The sequence below is a fragment of the Phodopus roborovskii genome, unplaced genomic scaffold, assembly GCF_943737965.1.
Source record: "Phodopus roborovskii unplaced genomic scaffold, PHOROB, whole genome shotgun sequence".
Lineage (NCBI taxonomy): Eukaryota > Metazoa > Chordata > Mammalia > Rodentia > Cricetidae > Phodopus > Phodopus roborovskii.
The window spans coordinates 38,422,454-38,436,642 of NW_026126511.1; positions in this window are offsets into that span (position 1 = coordinate 38,422,454).

A 14,189-nucleotide genomic window follows, 5' to 3' on the forward strand; every position below is an offset into this window, starting at 1 on the left:
GGGTCAGAGTCCATTTCTTTGGTTCTGACTGCAGGCCCAAGTGTGTTACTTTGGCTCTGCTCAGGGTATGTTCCTTCAGCTGGTCCTTTCTCCTTACATGGGCTAAAGTAGCAAGGCTGGGGATGTGGCTCAGTTGGTAGAGTGCTTGCCTAACATGTAAGAATTCTTGCATTTGATCTCCAGTATTACATAAAACATGGCGGTCCATGCCTGTAATCCTAGCCCTCGGGAGGTGGAGAGTCAGTCCAGTCATTCTCTGTATATAAGGGTTCAAGGCCAGGCCAGGCCAGGTTACTTGAGACTCTCCCTCAAACGAAGAGCAAAAATATCCACCTACATCTTTTCATAAAGATTAGCCTCTGGGGGCTGGAGACGTAGCTCAGTGGTTAAGAGCACTAGTTGCTCTTCAAGAGGACCCAGGTTCAATTCCCAGCACCTACATGGCAGCTAACAGCTGTCTTGTCCAGTATAACTCCAGACCTAGTGTTCTTGACACCCTCTTCTAGCCTGTGTAGGGCCTGAACTCACCATACACACATACACACACACACACACACTGTAATTAAAATAAATATAAAAAAAACCACACAGGCAGTGGTGGCATAAATCCATTCCAGTATTCAGGCGATCTTCCTGAAAAAAGCTGCAGAACCAAGGCTGTTTAGCTCTTCACACACTGTAATCACAACCGTCTACTGCTCATAGTCAATGCTCACTTCTAAAAGGGGCACGAACAATAGCACAGGGGATCCGTGCAAAGCTTTCCACTGCGGCTTTGTGTAAAGCCAAGGAGCCTGGAAACACTCCAGTGTCCGTCACTGGGGGAACGCTGTGATGTCACCCAATAAAAACAGGGGGCAGGAAATGGCTCCGTGTGTAAAGCCCTCTCACGCTTGCCCACACCATCCCTGGAACGCTCTGGAACCACCATTGGTCAGAGATTGACTTCGTCAAACCTAATCCCTTTCTTTCAACTTTCTCCTTTGCCTTTTAAAATTTATGCCTTGAGAGGTTTTGTTTCTTGTGTTTTAATCCTTTCCCCTAAAAATTTTTAATGAAATGTTTTCCTTTCCCAGCAGCCTTCTTGTTCATTTGTTTTCCTTGTTTCTAGATGTGCTGACTCTGTGTTTGTCCCTGACAGTGCTAATTAGAGGCCATTGTTTCCTTCTGTCCCCTGAATAATGTCTATTTTCTATTTGTTAGTCTTGGTCCTTGTCTTTTGTGCTACAGGCTTTGTTGATGATTCCTGCCCATTTGTTCATAAATTTTGTTTTGTTTTGTTTTGTTTTTTGAGACAGGGTTTCTCTGTGTAGCTTTGGAGCCTGTCCTGGAACTAGCTCTTATAGACCAGACTAGCCCCAAACTCACAGAGATCCACCTGTTTCTGCCTCCTGAGTGCTGGAACTAAAGGCGTGTGCACCACCACAGCCTGGACACAATTTTTTTTTTTTTTTTTTCAGAAAAGAAATGAGATGTTTAATGAGGAGCTCTGTCTCAGGGGAAGGATTTATCATCAACAGACTTTGCCTTGCGGTCAGCAGTGGGAGCCTGGCCCTAGCCATGGTTCTGGGGGTTCTGGGGATGCTGAAATGACAGCATACGAGGAATCTAAATTTGGGACATCACACATCTTCACTGGTTTCCCACCCCCCACCTCCCCAGAGCTGACTCAACTTTTTTAAAGAGAAAACTGTTACTGTCATGTTTTGTGCTGATTGACCTAAAGATAGACACCTGGCCTAAGCTACCTTTGCATGTCACTGCTGTGGCATAGCCATTTGTGGACCACCTAAGTGGGGTTGGGCACCCGCCCGGGACTAGAGACTGCTATGCCAGCGCAGTTAGCAGATAGGGAGTGCTGCTCGCTCTATGGTCCAAAGCATTAGAGACGGTTATGCAGCCCAAGGGAAGAGGCGAGGACTTTGAAACCCTGTGTTCTTAGCCTCAGTGATCAACTGCCCTGCACAACCCTGTGCAGAAGCAGGTAAACAGCATGGGATGCAGGTAGATAGCGTGGTGCAATTCCCTCACCCCTGCCTTCAGCCCTCACAGCAGGGATTTTAGCATTAGCTTCCACAGGGGTTGGGAGAGGGAAGACATGTTTATGTGACAGGGGGGTGCACATGTGTTTGTATGTATGTACCTATGCATATGACACCAACTGTCATTGCACAGGCTCGGTCCACCTTGCTTTTCTTTTTTTTTTAGACAGAGTCTCACTATGTGGGCCTGCATGGCCTGGCCTGGAACTCACTCGCTATGAAGCCCAGGCTGGTCTTAAGCTCACGAGGAAAGCTACCTGCCTCTGTTTCCTGCTCTGGCTGTTCGAATCTCCCACCCAGAGTTTCCTGATTAGGCCAGGCTGGCTGGGAAAGGCCCAGGGGCCTTCCTATGTCAACCTTCCCAACACTATGAGCATGTACCACCACATCCTGCTTTTTAACATGGCTCTGGAGAGGGGCTCCGGGCCCCCATGCTTGCGTGGTAAGGACTCCATTACAGGTCACATTTAGAAACCATTACATCTTGGTGTTGGGGGGAGGTCCCTTTGGTATTAGCTGCTACTGGGCTATTTTTATTCTTATCCTCACTCTTATTCTTTATCCTCAAAAACATCAATCGGATCCCTCCATGATGTTGAGTTTGGCAGACACTTATATATGAAGTAATTATGAATTTGTATGTCATGCTTGTGCAGGGGCCCTGCCGATCTCTGTGAGGGTCCCCTTTTAGTATGGGCTGCTGAAGCAAGCACACACCTGACATCTTGACATGGGCCATTCAACATGCAGGCACTTTCCAGTGAAGGTCATTGCATTCCTAAAGTTAGCCTTCTCTCTCTCTCTCTCTCTCTCTCTCTCTCTCTCTCTCTCTCTCTCTGTGTGTGTGTGTGTGTGTGTGTGTGTATCCTTGTCTCTCTTTCCCCCCTCTCTGTCTGTCTACCTCTCTCTGTGTCTCTCTCTCCCTGTCTCCCCTGTCTTTCTCTCCTTTTTTCTCTCTGTCTGCCTCTCTATCCTCTCTCTGTGTCTGTCTCTATTTCTCTCCCCCTCTCTCTGTCCTTCTTTCTCTCTCTGTCTGTCTCTGTGACTCTGTGTCTGTCTCTCTCCTCCTTCTCTTTCTCTGTCTCTCTCCCCCATCTGTCTGCCCCCCCCCCGTCTGTCTGTCTGTCTGTCTGTCTCTCTCTCTCTCAGGACTGCTGCAGTCTGTATTGTGTTGGGATCAATGTGCAGCTCTTTGATGCCTGGCACTACCTCAGCTGTTGGCTGAAGCTAAGGTTTCCACTGAGTGGCCCTCAGAGCCCTTGTCTTTGCTCTTTAATATCATGCAAGGTCTCTCAAGTTAGAACTCTGAGTTCACAGCCGTTCTCCAGTTCTGGAATGGCTTTAAACCTTTTGCCTTGATCTCCTGAGGAGGAAAAAAATAAAAGAATTACCCCAGCTAGCCCTCAGAGCTGGCCAGCACTGGGTCATGCAAGGAAAGGCTTGGGTTGTTCATTAAGCAGGGAAGTGACTCAGAGGCCGACTTCTATTAATTTTGTGCTAGAAGAGGTCAGTGTGTGGAAAGAAACAAGGGGAGTGTTCCCAGCCAGAGGTAGGTGACTTGCCCTAGCCATTGTTGTCATGATTGTGAGGGATATATATATATATGCTGTTCTTGCAGAGGACCCAGGTTCAATTCCCAGCATCCACATGGTGACTCACCCATCTGTAACTCCAGTTCTAGGGGATCTGACGCCTCCTTCTGACCTCCAAGGGCACCAAGCATGCATGTGGTGTGCAACATACATGCAGACAAAACACACACAAAGAAAAATAAATAATAAATTTTAATTTAAAAAAAAGATAGGACATGTCCCTAACACACATCTCAAGATATTGCTTATTAATCCTATGAGTAATTGTCCTCATAGAAACTAAGTACCTAGTATGCTTGCTCCCCCCCCCCATGTTTGTTTTTTTTTTAGAATTCACCACGTAGCCCAGGCTGACCTCAAACTCAGCAATCCTGTCTCAGCTTCCCAAGAGCTGGGATTATCCTGAAGTGGCTGCTCTGGCCCAGATGTGGGACAATCACAGGTTCAGCTGCTCTTCCCTGAAAGGGAAATCCCAGCTGACACCACCCAGGATCCTGACCTGCAAAACCTCACCATGATGTTTGTTGTTCTAAAACACTACAGTTAGGGGTTACCTTGTAACAGTAGTATATAATTAATACAGTGAGTCGTGGTAAACAAGATGCAAGCAATTAGCATATATTTCCAAATAAAAGCTATCTACTTTGAATTCTTTTTACTTTATCGCTCATATAGATAGGTGTGTGTGTGTGTGTGTGTGTGTGTGTGTGTGTGTGTGTGTGTGTGTTGTCTCTGTGTGTTTATTGGGGGTGTAGTTGCCACAGTGTAAGTCAGAGACAACTTTCATTTTTGGGAATCAATTCTCTCTCCTCTGGGTTCAGGATTTCAAACTAAAATTTTCAGGCTTGGTGGTAAGTACCATTGCCTGAGGAGTGATCTAATCAGCCCCAGAATTATTCACATATGTGGAGGTCATAGGTCAACTCTCTGGCATTAACTCTTGCCTGTCATCTCAAGGATCCAGGAAGGAACTCAGGTAAGCAGGCTTGTATGCTAGCTTATATCCACCGACTCCTCTCTCTGCCTCTATTCTTACAATACATGATTAATAGGGCCTTTTCTCACTCATTAACCTCCTCTGTGAATTATACCCCCACACCCATATTACTCTGTTTATTTGTAATTCCATGGGTTGTAACTGACCGTTGCTTAAGAACCCCCCAGGGAGCAGGGCAAATTGAGAGGGTGGGTTGAGCACTTTTTTTAAAACTAAGCAACAGCAAACTACCCCTAAAAACGGTCAAGAATTTGGAATCCAACAATGAACACTGGGCCTTCCACCTGCCATTCTCCAGTTCCTTCCAGCAAACTCAGGTTCTCTGCCTCTGTCCCCTACCTCTCTGATTCTTCAGGCAGCAAACTTGAGCTCCCTCTGCTGGCCTTCTAATGAAGTACATCACCCAAACAGGGCCCGCCCTTTTAAAGAGAGGAGGCATGCACAGAGTTAATGTAATGAAATGGTTTTCCTTACACACGAAATACATGCAGAAGCTGGAAGTATGGTGTCCAAAAAGAAAAAAAAAAAAACAAAACAAAAAACAGCCACCTTGCGCTATTTTACTCAGTTACAGATTTGTCATTCCTTGTAACGTTTATCTAGATGTCGACAGAATGCAAACAATATGTTACCAGTGGCTGTTCTAATTTTAATAAGATTACGGTTTCATTGCCCAGTTTAATTCCTCAGGGAGGGCTCAGAAAATGGATCGCAGAGTGTGTTAAATTTTGCTTGAGAGCTAGACTCATCTCTTACGGTTTTATGTTTGCTCTTGTCAGAGCCCCAGGAACCTGATTTCAGGTCGTAAGTCTCAGTTTGTTCACCCTCTCATCTAGAACCCCATTTCATCATGGCTGACTATGCCCTTCCTTTGGGGTAGGAAAGAGCAGCAACGGTAACTGAAACAGCCACAGGGACACTTTCGACACATTGCAGATGTGTGCACGAGGAGCTTCAGACAAAGGGAATTCTGGGGTGGCACCTACATGATTCACACGGCGAGTTCTTACGTCTCTACGGACAATAACCCCACGGGATCCATGCTAACCACTTTGACAGTCTTGAATACCTACACACGACATTAGTAACAGACTTGGATCAAACAGATGTCCCAGCAGACCTGCTTCTCTTCGCAGGGGAATGTTTGGTATCTTTCTGCTTTGGGGAGCAAGATGACCTTCCCCTCCACTTAGCTACCAAACATCCCGACGATGACACCATGCAGCAGAATCCATCTACTTTGTACCACCCGCCTTTGCAAATTTTCACGTGGATGAATTTTAGCAACATCGAGTTACATTGCTAAGCAACGAGTCAGGCCTGGGCTCCTCCAGCAGAAGTGGTTTGGGCTCCTGCTTCACAACTCATTGGATGAAGAGGAGGCTCTTTCAGCTTGCCTTGGCCTCTTCTTTTCCTGAGCTGCTCCCAATATGGACCCACTGCCACCTTCATCCGTCTCAGAGCCACTCGGTGCAACAGCCCCCCCCCCCTCCAGGCGACTCTCCATCACTGAACACCAGGAGAGGCCAGAAGAAGGCCATTAAGCCCTGAGTGATGCGAACCCCAAGTCTTTTAGGGTTCATTTCTCTCCATCAGGCCAGAGCCAGCTTGATTATGAAATGGCTGCTACCACAGTGGCCCACACTCTGTCATCAGGCAGTACAGCTTCTTGTCGCTCCTGGAAAGACATGGACGAGGAGGAGGACGAGGAGGAGAAGAAGGTAGGGATGGTGGTGGTGGTGGATGTCACACCGATGAGTTGCCTCCCCGCCCATCCCAGCTCACGTGAATCCCTCCTTTGGGAAAGGAAACGAAAATGGTGGAGGGGGTGTTCGGGGTCGGTGTTCGCCTTTGGTTTTTGGAAGCGCACGGCAAACCCTCATGGCAACGGACTTGCTGGCTCAAGTCTGCTTTACTGTTTCAAGAAAGAGACATGGGTAAGCTCCTCTTTAGTACATCCCCCACACATTTCCTCCATCACTGTTGGCATCAGATGCTCAGCTTTTCCCCTCCTCCTGATAACCCCCCCCCAGCCCCTTCTTCCTGTACTTATGCTTCTGCTCCTGAGTACTCATGTAGATAGCTTCTCTGTTCCTTCTCGGGTCTGTTTGGAACTGAATACAGAACACTTCACTCCTATGCCACATCCCCTGTCTCTTATGAAAGGTCTTGCCCAACCAGCCACAGAAAATTGCAACCCCCTTTCTCTGTCCACCGTGTCAGCCCCTCCTGAGAGGATACGTGTGTTGTGGAATATTAGTCTAAGATGTGTTACATTTGTTTATGCTGTGGGACATCTGATTAATGATGCAAAGATGTGTTGCATTCTTTTATGTTGCATTTGTTTAACTTTGTAAAGCTGTGTTACTCTGTCTGCCTAAAACACTTGATGGGTAATAAAGAGCTGAATGGCCAATCACTAGGCAGGAGAAAGGATAGGAGGGGCTGCCAGGCCAAGAGAATAAATAGGAGGGAGGAGCAATCTGCGAAGAGATGATCAGAGGAGCAAGAAAAGGAGGAGAGGAGGGTGGCAGGGACCAGACACCCTCTGAGTAAGAAGGGAAGGAAGACACAGAGAGGTTAAAAAGCCAAGAGGCAAAATGTAGTTAAAGAGAAATGGGATAATATAAGTTAGAAAAGCTGGTTAAAAACAAGCCAAGCTAAGGCCAGGCATTCATAAGTAAAATAAGTCTCTGTCAGTGTATTTGTTTGGGAACTGGGTAGTGGGTCTCCAAAGAGTAAAATCAAAAAGCAATTACAGATACGCACAAGCCTGCTATCGTAACCTACAGCCTCTGTGCACGTATTAAAAATGCTTAAGTTCCACAAGTTTGGGATGTAGTTTTGTGTTGGAATGCTTGCTTAGCTTGTATGAGGCTCTAGGGTTGATCTCCAGTGCTCAAAACCAACAAAACATAGGTAAGTTTTGTGACAGCTTTAGCTTCTGCGCCTAGAATAGAGTTTAAGACATTTCCTTGTAGGTACTTCATAAGTAGCTGCTGAACACAAGGGAAGACCAGTACTGCTAAATAAGAGCTGCTGCGTTATCTCATTATTACATGCCGGGTGGCTAAATCTGTCTTTGTAGAAAGACACCAAACATCACACATGTACACACTGCAGACAACAGAGGCAGCATTGCCTACCATTTTGTCACTAATGGATGTCCGGTTGCCTGGATATCTCTGGATGTAAGTAACATTCTTCATCCCTTTAATGTCTCAGTGGTTATTGGGCCTGCCATCAGCCTTCTTATTTAACACAACACACTTTGTATCCTTAATATTAGAATTGTATTTCAACATAATTGACATTTTTAAGTCCTATTAGCTCCCACACCTGGCTATTTTATAAATCTTATGGAATCTTTTGGGGACTGGAGAGATGGTTCAGTTGTTAAGAATACCAATTGCAGAGTTCGCTTCCCAGCACTCACTTCAGGCAGCTCATCACCAACCACCTGTTACTCCAGCTCCGGGGACCTGACATCCTCTTCCATCATTGGTGGGCACCCATATTCACATAATTCATAAAAGTTAAAAAGAAAATAGGAGGCATTTGTGACTCCCGAATAAAATTAACGCCATTTGTTTGCCTCACACCTGTAATCCCAGCACTTGAGAGACTGAGGCAGGAGGATCACCACAAGTTCAAGCCTAGCCGGTATTTCAATTTGAGATTCTGCCTTAGAAAACTAAACCTGTAAAAAAAAAAACCACAGGCAGTGAGCAGAGTCAGCCTGAGAATAAGCCATATGAGCTGCAGCTGGCAACATCTGCCCCAGATACTAGATTGGGCCTGCAGGGTTTAATGTCTGCCTTGGGGACATTTGTCTCGCTCTCATCCTATTTGTGCTGGTTAGTTGTTCTCTGTCATCGTGACACAAATGAGGGACATCTGGGAGAGAACCGCAATGGAGAGACTGTCTCTATTAGGTTGCCTTGTAGCTTGTCTGTGGGCCAATTTCTTGACTGATGATGGATGTGGGGTCACCCAGCCCACTGTGGGAAGTACTACCCCTGGGCAGATGGCCCTGGGGTGTGTGATAAAAGCAAGCTAAGCAGTTCAGGAGGTGCAAGCCAATAGCTGCATTCTTCCATGGTCTCTGTTTCAGTTCCTGCCTTGAGTGCCTGCCCTGACTTTCTCTGATGATGGATTGTGATGTAGAAGCATGAGCCAAATTAGTCCTCTCCTCCCCAAGTTGCTCTTGATTGTGTACAATTTTGTAGTAATAGAAACCCTAACAAAGATACTTACACATTTCCAAAAAATAAACATAATCCTTTTATGAGTTATCTGTCATCATCTCAATATTTCTCTAATGATTAAGTCTTCATTGTCTAGAAATTTACAACGGTGTATAAACTGTGTAAGAGGAACTCTACCTTCTCTCGAAAGTTGAGAAGATCTGCCAATTCTGGGCTTCCATCCTAACGTCCCAATGAAGGAACTCGGTTGCCCAGTTTCACATGGAGATCTGCTCATAGGAAACACCACATTTTTCTGCACAGTGGCTTCGGGCCACGTGTACTTTATAACTTGTTTTCCCACCATCGTGTGTATGCTTCCTTTACCAGGCACTGGAAATTGACCTTAAGTTACAAGTCACAGCCCTAGGTGAATCGTCACAGTGGGCAGGACAATTTCTGGGAGTCAGTTAATCAATCATGCAAACGACTGGAAGCAATAGAACCAGGTTCCATTAAACACAGAGACTGGAAAGTTGACTCAGCAGTTGAGAAAGAGTGCTTGCAGCTTTTCAGAGGACCGAAGTTGGATTTCCAGCACCCATGTGGGGATGGCTTGTGGCTCCAGGGAATCATGCGCCCTCTTCTGGCCTCTGAGAGAAGCTGCACACATGTGCACATACAGACAGAGATAAAGGGATGAAATAAGCTGGGTAGTGGTGGCACACACCTTTGATCCCAGCACTTAGGAGGCAGAGACAGGCAGATCTCTGTGAGTTCAAGACCAGCCTGGTTTACAAGAGCTAGTTCCAGGACAGGCTCCAAAGCCACAGAGAAATCCTGTTTTGAAAAACAAAAATAATTAAGTAATTAATTAAATACAAACAAAATGTACCCCAACTCAACTGCCCTTTATTTGGATTCTAAGAATTCCTGTAGCTACTTGGGACCACCCACTCCCAGATGGAAAATGACACCATCAGAGAGGAAGTCAACTAGCAATGACATATACAATGGTCTTTCTTTTGTAAAAACGAACCACGAACATTTGACCAAGAAAAGGACCTAGGCAAGATTCTTGGCTTTTCTTGAAAACCCAGACGTTCTGATGGTGTTGGGACTCACTGTCCTCAGGACACAGCCCCCTGGAACTGGGTCGGCATACCCTTCTGCCAGGGCCTCTACAGTACCCGTAGTGTCTCTTGTGGAGATTAGAATGGAGAGAACTGTGTCGAGGCAATTAACCGAAGCTGGTGAAGCCCCCAGACTATGTATTAAAATTCCAAATAGCAAAATGGAAGAGTGCCTTGGGGGGGGGGGAGGGGGACCCGGCGTGCGGTCAGACTGTTGACTGAGGAGGGTGAGGGCGCCCTCTAGTGGAATAGTGGGAGCTGCTGTTTCTCTAGCCCTTTCAAGGTGAATAAGGTGATTTGGAGAGGGGCTGCCTCTCAAAGGTAAAACGCCTGCCTGTAACAGGCAAAACGGCCAGAGGAACAAGAAAAATATTCGGGAAAGTGGTATGTGTGTGCTGGTGGCTGCACAGGGTCAGTGGGGCTCTGCTGGTAAGCTGAAGCGGTGGGAGGCGGGGCTCCCAGGGGGAGACCCTTCTCTCACACACAGAAAGCCAGCAAGGGCGGAAGTACTAATTAGGTATGGCAACTCACTGCCAACGCTAACGTCTTTTAAAGAAAGCTTCTTGGGACCTAGGTGTCGGCCCAAGGGCAGTTATTTTATAATTATGGAACATTTCAATATGTAATATGCCCCCCCACCTGTTCATCCTTCAGTTATCAGCGCAGAGCCAGTCTGCCACCCGCCATCCACCTCTTCCTCTCCATGCTGTTGGAAAACGAGTCCTCTGAGAAAGCATTCCTTGAGCCAGGTGCACACACCTTTAGTCCCAGCACTCTGGAGGCAGGCGGATCTCTGAGTGCAAGGCCAGCCAGTGCTGTTAACAGCTGAACCGTCTCTCCAGCCCCTGGCTCTTAGGTTCTTAAGATGTGGTTTTATACGCCATCTTTGTTTCCTTTCACTTGCCCGCACATCCCAGTCCTTTAGCCTTTCAGATTCCCCGGTTCTTTAGTGATTGTATGGAGCAACCTGCCTCAGGAAGGGCGGTCTATGGGATTTGGATGTTGCCTGGGTTCAGGTTACATTTTTTTTCTAGGCGGAGTTAGCCATACTGCTGTAATCACCCTAGTGTTTGAAGCTGTCGTTTAAACAAAAATCATTTCTTACATCTTTAAAAAGCTACATCCAGCGTGTTGCATGAAACTAAGTAACAATAAAAGTTTATAACTTAATGCTGATTGTTTTTTACTTATGTTACCCTGTAAACCTTCAAATCCAGTTCCTCTTACAGATTTTCTTTTTTTTTTTCTTTTCTGAGATGGGGTTCCTCATATGTATCCCAGGCTGGCCTGGAACTCACGATTGAACTTGAACTCAGAGATCTGCCTGCCTCTGCACTGGGATTAAAGGTGTCACACACGTGGCCTCAATGCTCCACCTAAATCGTCAGATCTGGTGCAGCATTTCCTTGTTTGGCAGAAAATGCTGTGGTGAGACAGTGGTAGACTCAGTTGTCACAGGGATCGAGTGAGGAGTCGGTGTGTCTGGTTCCTTGTGTTTTTTAAACCCTCTCACTACTGTGGACTTGCCCCAGGCCACAGGGAGCTAACACAAGGCAGAGTGCCCAGGCCTAATCTCCAACCAGCTGCAGCGCCTCCCAAACCAATCTTTGAAAAGCAAGTGAAGCAGAAGTATCTTGAAAGGCAAGCGGCCATTTTGCAAGTTTTTGAAAAGGGAGATGAAATGTTTGGGTCCAAGAGTCAAAAGTCAAAACAGGCTAAAGTTCAGGCCAGTGTTAACCAAAGGGAGTTCAGGGGTTCACATGTCGTCCACAGTCCAGCCAGGGATGTGGGCAGTGCTGAGAGATTTGAAAGACCATTTGACAGAACAGTTCAGTGGTCACTGAACATAAAATAAAATCGAATTACCAAATACTAGATATTCCAAACTATATCTTGTATGTTATAGTTTGCAAATAACATTTCCAGGGGTTTAGGAGGTATATCGGCTGGTGGGGGGCTTGCCCAGCCAGCAGGGCATAAACCTCGATGGTGGTACATTCCTGAAATCCCAACACCTGAAGGGAGAGAATCAAAAGCTTCCTGGCATTCTTGGCTACAGCTTGAGGTAAGCCGGGAATACGAGACCCAGACTCAAAAAACAACACTTCTCATAATGCATTTCTATTATATATTATATTTTTCTAATATATATTTTATTAGCTCAGTGGCTAAGAGAACTGCTGAATTTGAATACCGAGCACCCAGGTAAAAAGGTGGGTGTTGCAGGTGTGGTGTTGAACACTTTTAATCCCAGCAATTGGGAGGCAGAGGCAGCTGAATCTCTGTGAGTTCCAGGCCAGCCTGGTCTATACAGGGAGTTCCAGGACAGCCAAAGATACACAAAGAAACCCTGTCTGGGATGGTGGGGGATGGAGGGGTGGGGGTTGCTGCAGCCATGCCTATAACCCCAGCTCTGTGTGGGACATAGATGCGAGCAGAACTTCCTGGCTGCCAGCCTAGCTCCAGATTCAGCCAGAGACCCTGTCTCAAGGGAATAGGTGAAGTGTAAAAGGCCACACCTGATGTCCTCTGCTTCTGCGCATTGGTGTGAGGGACTGGGTGTTAGATAATTCCCTGACAGGCAGACAGGTACAGAAAGAGGGACCCTGACTATGATAAAGATGGTCAATTTCCAAGATGGTCAGCTTCCTTCCGCACCCTCGTGACTGGAGACAAAAGTCTGGTACAGAGTGTACTGCTTAAAAGTAATTAACCTGGAGAACTGCCCACAGAATGTGAATGTGAAGGAGTGTCAGCCTCCAGGTATCTTCAGTGGCCCTGGAATGACAGCACGATTGGCTTTGGGCTCCTGCAGGGCTGCCACAAGCTGGCACTCCATTAGGCTGCTCTTAGACAATGAGGAACAGAGAACTAAAACGCTCTTCTTTCTACCGATCCTGAAGAATTCCTTGCAGGTCTTTTAACAGGAGTTATTTACCCAAAACAGAAACGCTTTAAAGCTTTAAAAGGATGTAAAAAGCAAGTCAAATGTCACAAACCAATTTGGGGAAAGGTCGCTGTGTGAGAATAAGGTGGGTGACAGGTGCTGGGCCTTGTGCCTGATAATGCTTCCTGTTGTTATGTAATAAGGCAAACATCCTGTGCCTCCTGACACTTCACACAGCAATGCAGCTCCCAGGATGGCACAGGACACGCTGAGAAGACAGGATGTGGGCAAATTCTCAAGACAAAAAGATAGCCAGAGAGAAAACAGCCTGTTAGCATAGGGCGGACTATCTTTTCTCAGCAGTGTGGGATAGTCTCCCCAATTGCCCCGCTAGACTCCCTGCCCTGGGATGCAATCAAGGATGCTTTTTAGAGATGTTGACTGACAGGAGATAAGTGATGCCAAATCATGTTTCAGTTTACGAGGCATGGCGCAAACATGATCAAGTGTTTCTGGGTTTCCTTCATCCCAGAAGATTTTCAGGGGTAAAAAAAAGTTCAGTGAGGGACTGGAGAGATGGCTCAGAGGTTAAGAGGGCACTGGCTGCCCTTCCCAGCAACCACATGGTGGCTCACAACCATCTGCAATAAGATATGATGCCCTCTTCTGGCCTATAGGCATACATGCAAGCCGAACACTACACATAACAAATAGTTCTTTGCCAGGTGGTGGTGGTGGTGTCGGTGGCACACAACTTTAATTCCAGCACTTGGGAGGCAGAGGCAGGCAGACCTCTGTGAGTTCAAAGCCAACCTGGTCTACAAGGGCTAGTTCCAGGACAGGCTCTAAAGCTACAGAGAAACCCTGTCTCAAAAAAAAAAAAAAAAAAAAAAAAAAAAAAAAAACCAAAAAACAAAGTTCAGTGAGTGGTGGGGCTTCATTATTTTTTAGTATTTTTAAAAATCATGTATGTTTGCCTGCAGGAATATAAGTGGGTCATTTGCACCCAGGAGCCCTGGGTGGGGGATGTGTGTGCAATCCCCTAAAACTGACAATACAGGATATTGTAAACCAGCATGCAGGTTTGGGGACTGCACCCTGCTGTCCTACACTGGGGAGTGCTCTTAGCTGTCATCTCTCCAGCTCTGAGTGGCAGGACATTAATCAACCTCACTCACAACTGCACTGTGTGTCTTCTTCCACAATCTGAAATCATGACTTTAGTTTTCATTTTCACTTTTGTTTTTTAAGACAGGGCTTCTCTGTGTAGCCATGGATCTCACCCTGTAGACCAGGCTAGACTTGAACTCAGAAAGCCTCTGACTCCCAAGTGCTACGATTAAAGGTGTGT